We start from the raw sequence: 10870 nt of genomic DNA on the forward strand, positions 1-10870 counted from the left end.
TTTATTCACTAGTGACTTAGATCATTCCCAGTATGCCTGAACACACCCAGAGGGTCAGACTCAGGGCCCTGTGTTTCAGGAGAGCATCTCACAGAAATGGAAAAGGCCCCCTATTCTGCTCTTTGTGGTAACAACAACAAAAAAACCCAAACTAGTAGAAACAGTCTGGTGGTCTACTTCCCCAGTGCCACATCTCTGATAATGGCTGGTCCTGAATGCTTCTTCAGACAATGCAAGCATCAGCCTTCATCCACTACCTAGTTAGGTGTTTGCAGTGGTACGCTCTGGTCTTGGACTCCATGCATCTGAGTCCCTTTTTTCACCAGCGTCTGGGTCTTGAAGAGCACAGAATCACTTACCTTGATATAAGTGTAACAGTTTCAAAGCTCTACATTAAGTCAATGGCTGCAGCCTTATTTCACATTTTTCACTTCAGCTGGACAACTATAACGCTCTGGTGGCCACTTTCTTTCAGCGTACAATTAACCAAGCACATTAAGGTAGGAAGAGAAGAAATGTATTTCCTTCTGCAGTGTAGGGATTTTCAGCATCTGGCTGCAGTGAGTGATGAGGTGCTAATGACATGAGTAATTGTCCTGACTGGCATGAAGATCCCTCTTTCTTCTTTAGCTCTGTGCTGTGCATTTGGAGCTGGAAAGGAAGGAAACCTCTACAAAACCCCACCCCCAATGCAAGTCAGTTTGACTGGCAGGTTTGGGATTGTCACTTGCTCATTAATCAGGTTCATCAGCTGGAAATACTCAAGCCTGCTTCACTCCCTGCCATTTTCAAAGGCTTCAGACACTGCTAGAACCGAAGCCTTTCCTGATTTCAGTGGCTTAAACTTTAGTATCCCAAAGTCTGAAATGCTTCAGACAAGTAAAGGTTTCTGGAATTCTGTTACAAGGTACTTACTTGAGAATTTTGTGTGCTCTAATATATGAGGACAAAGAAAATAATCTAATATTCTCATCTGTCATTCATTTACGGGCTATGTTAATAGCTTTCACTCATCTTTGTCTCTGATAAAGGTTATGGCCTGACAGAAAAAAGAATACACTTTTCAACATTCTTATTGATGTTTGGTCGTACCTTTAAATATTCTTTATAGTAACAAATCATATTTTGAATGCTGTTAGTATCTTGACCTCAAGAACTTCTGAAGGCAATAATTTCCTCAGTCTAATCTTATATTGCATAATGTAGTTCCTCGTATTAATTTCAAACTCTTGACTTTACTCATTAACTGTCCTTTATCTTTCTGTTAGGAGATGGGGAGAATATATATTTCATAATTATCTCCTCTATATGACTCTGTATTTTACATATACCTGACATTTCTTCTTCTACTTTTCTCCTTGTAGCAATAGTGCCCATGATCAAAGTTGGCACAGGCCATGTGCCACCAACAGATTTCTGGAGGAGGAAGATGCCACCAGTATGAATTTCTAGTTCCAGCTCTACTTTTGCCCTCTTTTCTTCCCCTGTACACCAACCAAATGATCTTCCTTCCTTTCTCTTTCAAGAGAGACAGCTGAACCTGTTAGAATCAGAGGATGCATAAAAGAATGAAAACCATTATTTTTCTCTGTGCACTACACTGGAAAGCACTGCTCATAAACCAGTAAAGAGGGTCCCCCGTGGAGAGTCGGCCAAGTCACAACAGTCACACCAATATGGCTACATGCCGTGCTCACTTTATTAAACAAATAGGTCATATTTATAACTTAATCCAACCGCTCATGCAGCTCTACACACAGGTGATTGGATAAAAGTCTCTGCCCACGCGGGCGTCCATTTCGCTGACTGGTGGGCATGCTGCAGGCGCCTGATCAGAGTGTGCTGGTGAGAGTGTGTTGATTTCATGGTTCCCAGGACTTGCTCTGCACCCGGCTTCTTGTTTGTGCATAGTTTGTCTTCTTTCTCACACTGCTTGTTCCAAGGACAATTTAAAGTTGCTCTGCAGCTTCAACTAACAGGCCTGGGTTGTCCAACCCGGACAATGGTAACATATGTCCTCGGTCCTTTAAAAATCCCTCTACATATCCCCCTTTTTCTTTTTGGGCCACCCATGTCTGTTTCACAATAAATGTTAAACCTTTCTTCAAACAAGAAAATAAAAAGCTAAAAACTAAAAACATTACAACAATGATTATAACAAAGCATATTCCTTCCATCAATAACATCTCCAACCAACCTGTTATCCACAATCCTCTCAACCATTCATCAAAGGGATTATCATCAGCAAGAATATGCTTCATGTTTCCCTGTAGTCGTGACAACTTCTTGTGCATTGATATGGAATGATCGGAAAGGTTCACACAACACATCCCTTCAAAATCCTCACAACTGTGTCCATGTGCTAATAGCAAAAAATCTATTGCAACTCTATTTTGTAATGTAGCATGCCTAACACTATCTACATCAAGCAATAATGAACTTAAAATCTGTGATGTAAGATTAAATTGTTTCTCTCCCCAGCATGCTAACCTTCGCATATTCTTAGCATTTAATGCTGCCATTGCCCCCGGCATAAATAGGGAGGCCAAGACATTTGCTATTATGGAATGTAGATTGACTCGGTCATTACATGTTTCAAAGGTGCGCAGTGCCCTCCATGATCTATGAGATTATTGAGTCATTTTCAATAAGTCTTTCATATGTGGAGCAAAGAAAGTCAAACGCCCTAAATAACATGGTCCACCAACAGGATACAAAGGAATCCCTGGCCACGCTCTGTCTCCACATATCAAAAAGACTTCCGGTGGCAACTGATAACCCCCTGACACATCTATATGGAAATCCCAAGTTTTCAATTCACCCCAAATAGGTGAACCGGTTAGATTCTGAAACCCTGTATAAAACCCCCATTCACCTTGACGTGTTAGCCATAACTGCCACAGGTCACCAAACCAAATTACTCCAGTGCCATTCACGGGTTGAAGTGGTGATGACATGTGGGTACAGTCTGCCATACCAGTTGCAGTTACATTAACATATTCAACAGGTACAACGCTAGCCAATAGGTCTAACTCCTGCAAAGGTAAATGATGTGGCTGATTTAAATTCTCAATAACCGTCTTCTGCCACTCTGCATTACGCATAGAAGGCCAAACATATTGCCCATTTGGACTCATACATGTACCATTCTGATTGGAAGTCAGATCCACTGTTTTAACATTCCAAAAACCATCAAAATTTGTTTCATTCTCTTGCAGAGGAATACCAATTAAACAAGTTCTAAAGGGGTTGACTGCCTGTTGCAGACTTAAACAAAAGTCTGTTACTCCCGTGATATTCGCCCATGTCACCCATGTGTTTGTCCTAGGCAAGATGTCAAAAATACTTTGGCCAATGGGTAAAAAAATCATCAAGACCGTAAACCAAGTCCACCACTCAAACATGTTTAGTCCTACAATTTCCATATTTTTTTTTACAGCCGAATCGTTTTAAACAAATCTTTTTAGTCTCTTCCCAATCTTGCCCTAAAACAGACCAAATCTCAGATACAAAAATGGGTTTACTACGTTCCACACCGCAAATCTGGGTTTTCACAGATTCTGATGATGTGTACTGTCTCCAATCAGCATGGTATTACACTAGCCGTATGCTTTCTCTTGCTTCATGCCCGGTTACTAATCAAACACATACACTCTTTACACCATTTACATTTAAGCTTTGGCTTACAGAACCGTTTTACCCCACATAGCATACATTGGCACAATACCCATGGGTTACATCCCTTACAACACAGACAGTTTATTCTGTCTGCTCGCTCTGAGTCTTCTCTTCCATCTTCTAATCTTGACATACAGGTCGCACAAACTTGCTAGGGACCCATATAGGTCCTTTACCTGTGGAGATACAAAAATAACCTCTACCGATAAATAACACCGGATTAGGTCCTTCCCATACACCTGAAGCCATATTTTTATACAGAACATTCAAACCAGGAACTGTATTTGTTTGGTTCCCTCGTGCTGTTTGGTGATGTATAACAACAGGTGGTCCCTCTCTATCCTCCCTAAGGGAGAGATAGTTTAAGGTAAACAACACCTTAGTCAACCGTTTAATTACATCTATGTCCTGCGATACTTTCTGTCTCTGAAGATAATCCTTCAGGGTATGGTTTGCCCTTTCAACAACTGCTTGCCCCGTTGGGGAGTGAGGAATCCCTTTAACGTGTTTAATTCCCCAAGTTGTCATAAACCTAGCGACTCGTTGACTACTATACGCTGGAGCATTGTCTGTCTTTATTTCTACAGGTACTCCCATGACAGCAAAACAAGACATTGAGTGTCTCTCCACATGTAATGCCTTTCCACCGGTTTGTGCAGTGGCCCATATAAAATGAGAATAGGTGTCAATGGTGACATGCACATACTTAAGCTTCCCAAAGTCAGGTACATGTGTTACATCCATTTGCCAAACCTGAAGTGCCTTCAGACCTTTTGGGTTAGTGCCCACCCCTAAACCAGGTCCATGATGACTACATTGAGGACAGGAGCGGACAATACCCTTTGCATCTGCTATGGGTATTTGATATTGTCGATGTAAAGAATTTGCATTCTGATGAAACATCTCGTGGCTGTTACGAGCTTCTTCAAACTTATTTGTTGGAGGAGTTATTGCCAGACAGCTGACTGCTTCACCAGCTCTAGCATTACCTTCGCCCAAACCAACGGTCCACTGATGACTTCTAATATGCATAATACAAAATTCATGTTTTCTCTGTCAAAGAGTACTACGCAGTTGTATAAACATTTCACCAAGATGTTGGTTCTTTGTCTCTCTCCACAAGGCATCTTCAATGCGCTGTACTACACCAACTACGTACAATGAGTCTGATACTCTGTTTACAGGTGTATTGTTCCAGCTTCCCAACGCCCAACACACTGCTTTCAGTTCTAAGGTTTGAAGGTTGTCCCGTGATTGGATAAAAGTCTCTAGGCCACGTGGGGGTCCATGTTGCGGACTGGTGAGCATGCTGCAGGTGCCTGATCAGAGTGTGCCGATGAGAGTGTGCTGATTTCGCGGTTCCCAGGGCTTGCTCTGCACCTGGCTTCTGGTTTGTGCATAGCTTGTTTTCCTTCTCCCACTGCTTGTTCCCAGGACAATTTAAAACTGCTCTGCAGCTTCAACTAACAGGCCTGGGTTGTCCAACCCGGACAATGGTAACATATGTCCTCGGTCCTTTAAAAATCCCTCTACACTGGTCTTACACGGTGCACTAGGCTTACAGTTAAATTTCTTCTCACAAAGAGAAGAAATCTCAAAGTGCTTCACTCTGGTTGCTCCACTAGAGGAGCCACAAAATGAGGATTTTTTTTGATTTTTTTTTTTTACAAAACATAGCATTCATATATTACACAAAAATTTCAACAAGAACATCTTTCTGGTTTAGGTCTCAGTTTTTCCCTATCCTATTCTAGAGCCATAATCAAAGGATCAGGTGGTGCTATATTAATCCTGCACTCCTTTTGCCACACTCTGTATGGCTTCTCAATGTGAAAAACATATCTGCATACATTACTTCATCTCACTTTTGTTCTCTACAGAGAAACAGCATAAGCTGTAAAATTGTGTTGTAATTAAGATTTCCTTCGGGTGGCCTTTTTTTTTTTTTTTAACCATCACCTAATGGATACAGAGGCCACCAATTCTGACAGTATTTTAAAAATGTCTTTTTGTTCAAACTTTCTCCAGGAATTCCACCTAATTCTTTCTAATGCTTCAAAATACATCCCAGGGGTGATTTGGTATTTCTTTGCTTGGTCTGCCTCCCATCTTGCTAAAAAGTCTGATATATTTGTCTACAATGTATTAGTTATTACTGGTGGCACCGTACTTATCTCAGAACATACACCACAGTTCAAGACCTTTATTTAGCCTTATTTCTTGGTCTTTTTTTTTTTTTTTTGCAAGGAGATAATATATCTTAGACACTTGCCACCTTTTGCTTGAGTATACAGACAGCACCTACGACACTAAGTGCAGACGCTAGTTTGTGCTTTTTCCACATGATGTTAGTTCTAATGTTTTGTCCACAGTCTCCCGCTCTAATTTCTAATTATGCATTCCAACACTTCATAAGTTGATTTTTCAATCGCTTCATCAGTCTCTGGCTGGCCCCCTCGTGGGGAACACGGAAACGCAGATTGGGACTCCCCACTCGCTTCGCAGTTACACCGCATCTCTCACACACATCACACTTCCCGGGCAGCCCTCAGTCACGTAGATAGTAGATTACAAGGTACTGTGCACTTACGTACAACTCCAGTAATGCTGACAGTTTCGTTACCACACAAAGTACACATTTCAATGAACAACTGCCAAAAAACAAATTCTAATTTTTGGGCCCTAAGCAGCATGTTAAGTTTTCAGCTATTCGCTTAGAATTACCAGAATTACTTTTTTTACATACAATTCATAACTCTAATTTTGAACATGTAACAAGACAACACAGTAAAGAAACAAGACACAGAGCGCTATTTCAATTGTTACGTTCTAGGATTTCCCCAGATCTTAAGACAGCCTAAAGGAAGTTTTCAGCTTCCCAAATGTTAAGGCAATCAAATAGGGCCATTACCCTTTTCATAAGGCATCCCTTCTCTCAACCCTGTGAGACGGCTTCCCGTCTTTCATCTTATGGGGTAAAACCAAATCTTAAGACACCCTAAAGGAAGTTTTTGAATTCCCAAATCTTAAGACAATCAAATCTTCAAAACAACAAATAAATATAAATACCTTTTATGTTGAGCAGAAGTCCTTGTCCACCTGTGTGAGAAGCCAAAGGGTAGGGGAGTCTCACCAACAGAAGATCCAGTCGGGGCCCCTAGGGTCCCCAGTGTGATAAACATAGTCATGATTCATGTCAAAATAGAATATAGTGTTGTTACTGAAATCTCGGAATGAAGAACTTATCGACACCAATGTGATGTAGATAAGCAGACACTTCTTTATTAATGGCCGGGTGTGTGAGTGAGTCCTCTCACGATCAACGCACGCCAGGTCTCAAAATCAGACACCATATATATAACTTATTCATGCATATTCATTAAGTATTCATGCATAATCATAACATTTCCCAAAAATCATTAACATATTCTCCTCCCATATCCGATTCTGCGCAGTAAAGGTTAGAAAGGTCCAGAAAAGGGTCTGGGGTACGATTTGGGTAGGTGGTATATGAGTCGGTGGTCGCGATCTCCCCCTGCCGGAATTGCCTTTTACTAAAATTCATGATTTCTTGGCAGGTAACTACAAGCTGTTCCAGTCGACTCTCCCCGGTTTCCATTAATCTCATATTCTGATGTTTCAATACACTTCTACATACAGAAGACTGGTCAAATAAAAAGAAACCTTTCAACCCTAAAGTTATTACCTAAGTTTTAACAATGGTTCCAGCCCCTTCTTCTAGCCTTGGTACAGGATGTACAAAAGATCTCATAGCAGCTTTTACTGTGCAACTATAAGTTTCATTAAAAATATTTCTTATCCTTCTATATTTCAATTTTATAAAATGATTTTATAAAATCAATTAATCAATCAAATAAAGTCAATCAATCTTAACTTGTTAACAAATCTGTAACATTTCCCCCCTTTGAAAGTGTTGAAAATCATTATTTCAATACTTTCACATTATTTATATATCATTTGTTTCAGCATATTTTGGTGGTGGACTATGTCTTGATGGAATAGTTGGTACTTCTCTCATACGATTGACTGAAATTCTATTAGTAAACTGTTTCTTCAAACATGCATATACTAGCATGATCATCAGAAAGACACGTAGTAACAGAAACAAAGTTTTGATTATGGATTGTATCCAAGAGCTCAAATTCCATCCCAGTTTTTTAAAAAATTTTCCCCAGCCAATCTTCTGACATATCTTCTTGAACTGATTCTGTATCTTTTCTCAATTTTACCTAATAGGTCCAGATCATGTTCCACATCTTGAGAGACATTTGGAATGTGAATGCAACTGTGGTCCAGTCTATCCTTGAGATATCCACATACACCATGTTCTTTAAGTAGGAGCATATCTAATGCCATACTATTTTGTAAAGTCATCTTGGAAGTCGCCTGTAATGTATGTTCAATTCCTTAAACCTCTTTTTGGTGACATTTGTTATTTTTCTACCTGACCTGTTAACGGATAAAGCCATGCTCTATTTCTATATGAGGCTATAGGATTCAAGAGTGATTCAAGTGCCCAGCCAATTTTTACTCCTGTTGAGGGTTCATTCCAAGTATCATCATCTGTCTCAGACCTCTTGGTTCGTTTTAATTTTAAACTTTCTAAGGGTCCTCTAAATGGTGATTTCTTCCAAATCAGGCACAATTTTGGCATGCCTAAAGTAATTTGTTTCACCTTACCATCTAATGGTAAATGAGTTGTCCAGGTTCCATCACTTAATGCCCAAATTAGATGTCCTGGACTTTGAATAGTGTGGATAACTGGCTAGCTGAAAAGGGTCACATAGACATAGTCCAGCTGGCTGGACAAAAATGCACATCGCTCTCAGCTTATCTGAAGTAAAGCAAAATACACTGTCTTTGGCTGTCCTTGTTACACAATAACAGGAAGATTTTGGTGGGAAAAGAATGTTGCAGGTGGGAACATATAACTACAGAAGAGAAACAAGGGGCGGACTTGGTATTTAGGCAACTAACCAATAATGAGCTTAACTTTTGTAATATGTATGAGCTAATTATAACAAGGCATAAAAGGTGACTGTAAGAGACAATAAACAAAGTCTGCTGATCACTCATATTGAGTGACTGTGTCTTCCCTCCGTCGCAACAGAATAGTAGATTTTCTGCAACTAAACAGAGTTCCTCTCCTGGGTTTAGTTAAATTGAGAATATTCTTAAGACCTCGACAAAAACAACCATATTTCAAAGCAGCAGCCAAAGGAGAAATTCTTTGAATTATTAAGTCTGCATTGCTGCAATCATACACTTTTTCACATTTCCACCATGGTACTATTTTATTTTCCTTTTCTCTCAATAAAGTTGCTTTATAATTAACTGAGGGTAATACTGCAAAAACTTTTCCATCCCAGGTGAAACACCAAGAAGTTCTGGCCATGTACTGAAATTGGGAAAATATGGACATAGACCATACAGAGCCCCATTGTTCTACTAATTGCATACCTTGGCCAGTTTTGTTACACTCCCATTCCATGATACTTTTGTTTACATTGGTTTTAAGTTGTTCATCATAAGAACACCATCTTAACTAGGGATTTGGACCCCCAGGAAGAAGAACTCGAGCTATGGCACTAGGTCGGGAACCTGTTATAAAATCATAATTCAGTAGTTTTTACAATCTGTTTCTTTACCTGGCAACTTCCATTGTTTTCTAATAACCTTTACTTGTCCATACCATTGAGTCACTGGCCTTTGTTCACAATATGTGGTCTCATTTTTATATTCCAGATTGGTCAGATTCATGGTTAAAATTCCCCATGGAATAGATTCACCTACTGCCCTCGGTATTGGCAAACAAGCAGTAATCTGCATAACATTTTGCAAATTGGCAAATCTTTTAATCAATCCCAACATCAGATTTTCCTCAACCATTTGTTTGGGAATGTCTATTACTTGTTCTGTTTCTAGTTGTCTTTTGTTCCTATCCACCAAGTCAGCCCATGATCCCACCAACACTACCGACCAAAATAAAATCCAAAGAATAATCATAACCTGATATGAAAAATTAGACATGTTTCAGTGTCAATTTTAAAGTCTCTGGGTCACGATTGACAATCTTCCATGGAGTAGATGTTTTCTTCACTTGAGTATAATGTATCCAAGCATCTGATTCTGCAATCTTGATAGCTGTAAAAGTGGTTAACAATACTTGATAAGGTCCTTTCCAAAGTTCCTGTAAAGGTTCGGAGGTCCAGGTTTTCACATAGACATAATCTCCCGGTTGAAAATCATGCACTGCATTTTCCAGGGATAAAGGTCTGTTCCAAATTACTGCACTCCAAATTGCAGCCAAAGTTTTCCTTAGAGAAAGAAAATAGTTATACACATCCTGCTTTCCTTTCACATGTATGTTTGGGTTTGGTTCTGGAGACTCATATGGTTTCCCATATAATAATTCATAAGGACTGACAGAGGTTCCACTCTTTGGCTGTACTCTGATTCGTAATAATGCCAATGGAAGTGCCTGAGGCTACTTTAGACTGGTTTCTTGACAAATTTTACTTATTTGTCATTTCAAAGTTTGATTCATCCTTTCCACTTTCCCACTAGATTGTGGCCTCCAAGACGTATGTAAATCCCAATTAATACCCAATACTTTGCTAACACTTTGGACTACTTCTGCGACAAAGTGTGGACCTCTGTCAGAAGAAATTCCAATAGGTACTCCAAATCTCAGAATTATTTCTTGTAATAACCACTTCACCACCTCTTTTGCTTGTGTGGTGCGACAGGGAAGGGCTATGGCCATCCTGTAAAAGTATCAACCCTTACCAGGATGTACAGGTACCCATTTTGACTAAGTAACTCTGAAAAATCTACTTGCCAATAATCTCCAGGTCCCATAACAGATTTCAATCTACCCATTTGAACCTTTTTCTCAATCACTGGATTGGTTTTCAAACATGCTTCACATTTTACAGTTACCATTTTAGCTATTCCCAACATTTTAACTGATACTACTTATTTTCATAAAGAAGTTACTAAAGCTTCTGCCCCCCAGTGACATTCCTGATATCGTTTGAATTATCTCTCTCATCAAAAGAGGTAGAATTACTACTTGTCCATTAGGGGTTATCCACCACCCATCTAGGTTTTTCTTAGTGTTTAATAACTGACCCAATTTGTCATCTTCTTCTGAATATCTCGGTTTTTC

This window comes from Falco naumanni, chromosome W, assembly GCF_017639655.2.
Source record: "Falco naumanni isolate bFalNau1 chromosome W, bFalNau1.pat, whole genome shotgun sequence".
Lineage (NCBI taxonomy): Eukaryota > Metazoa > Chordata > Aves > Falconiformes > Falconidae > Falco > Falco naumanni.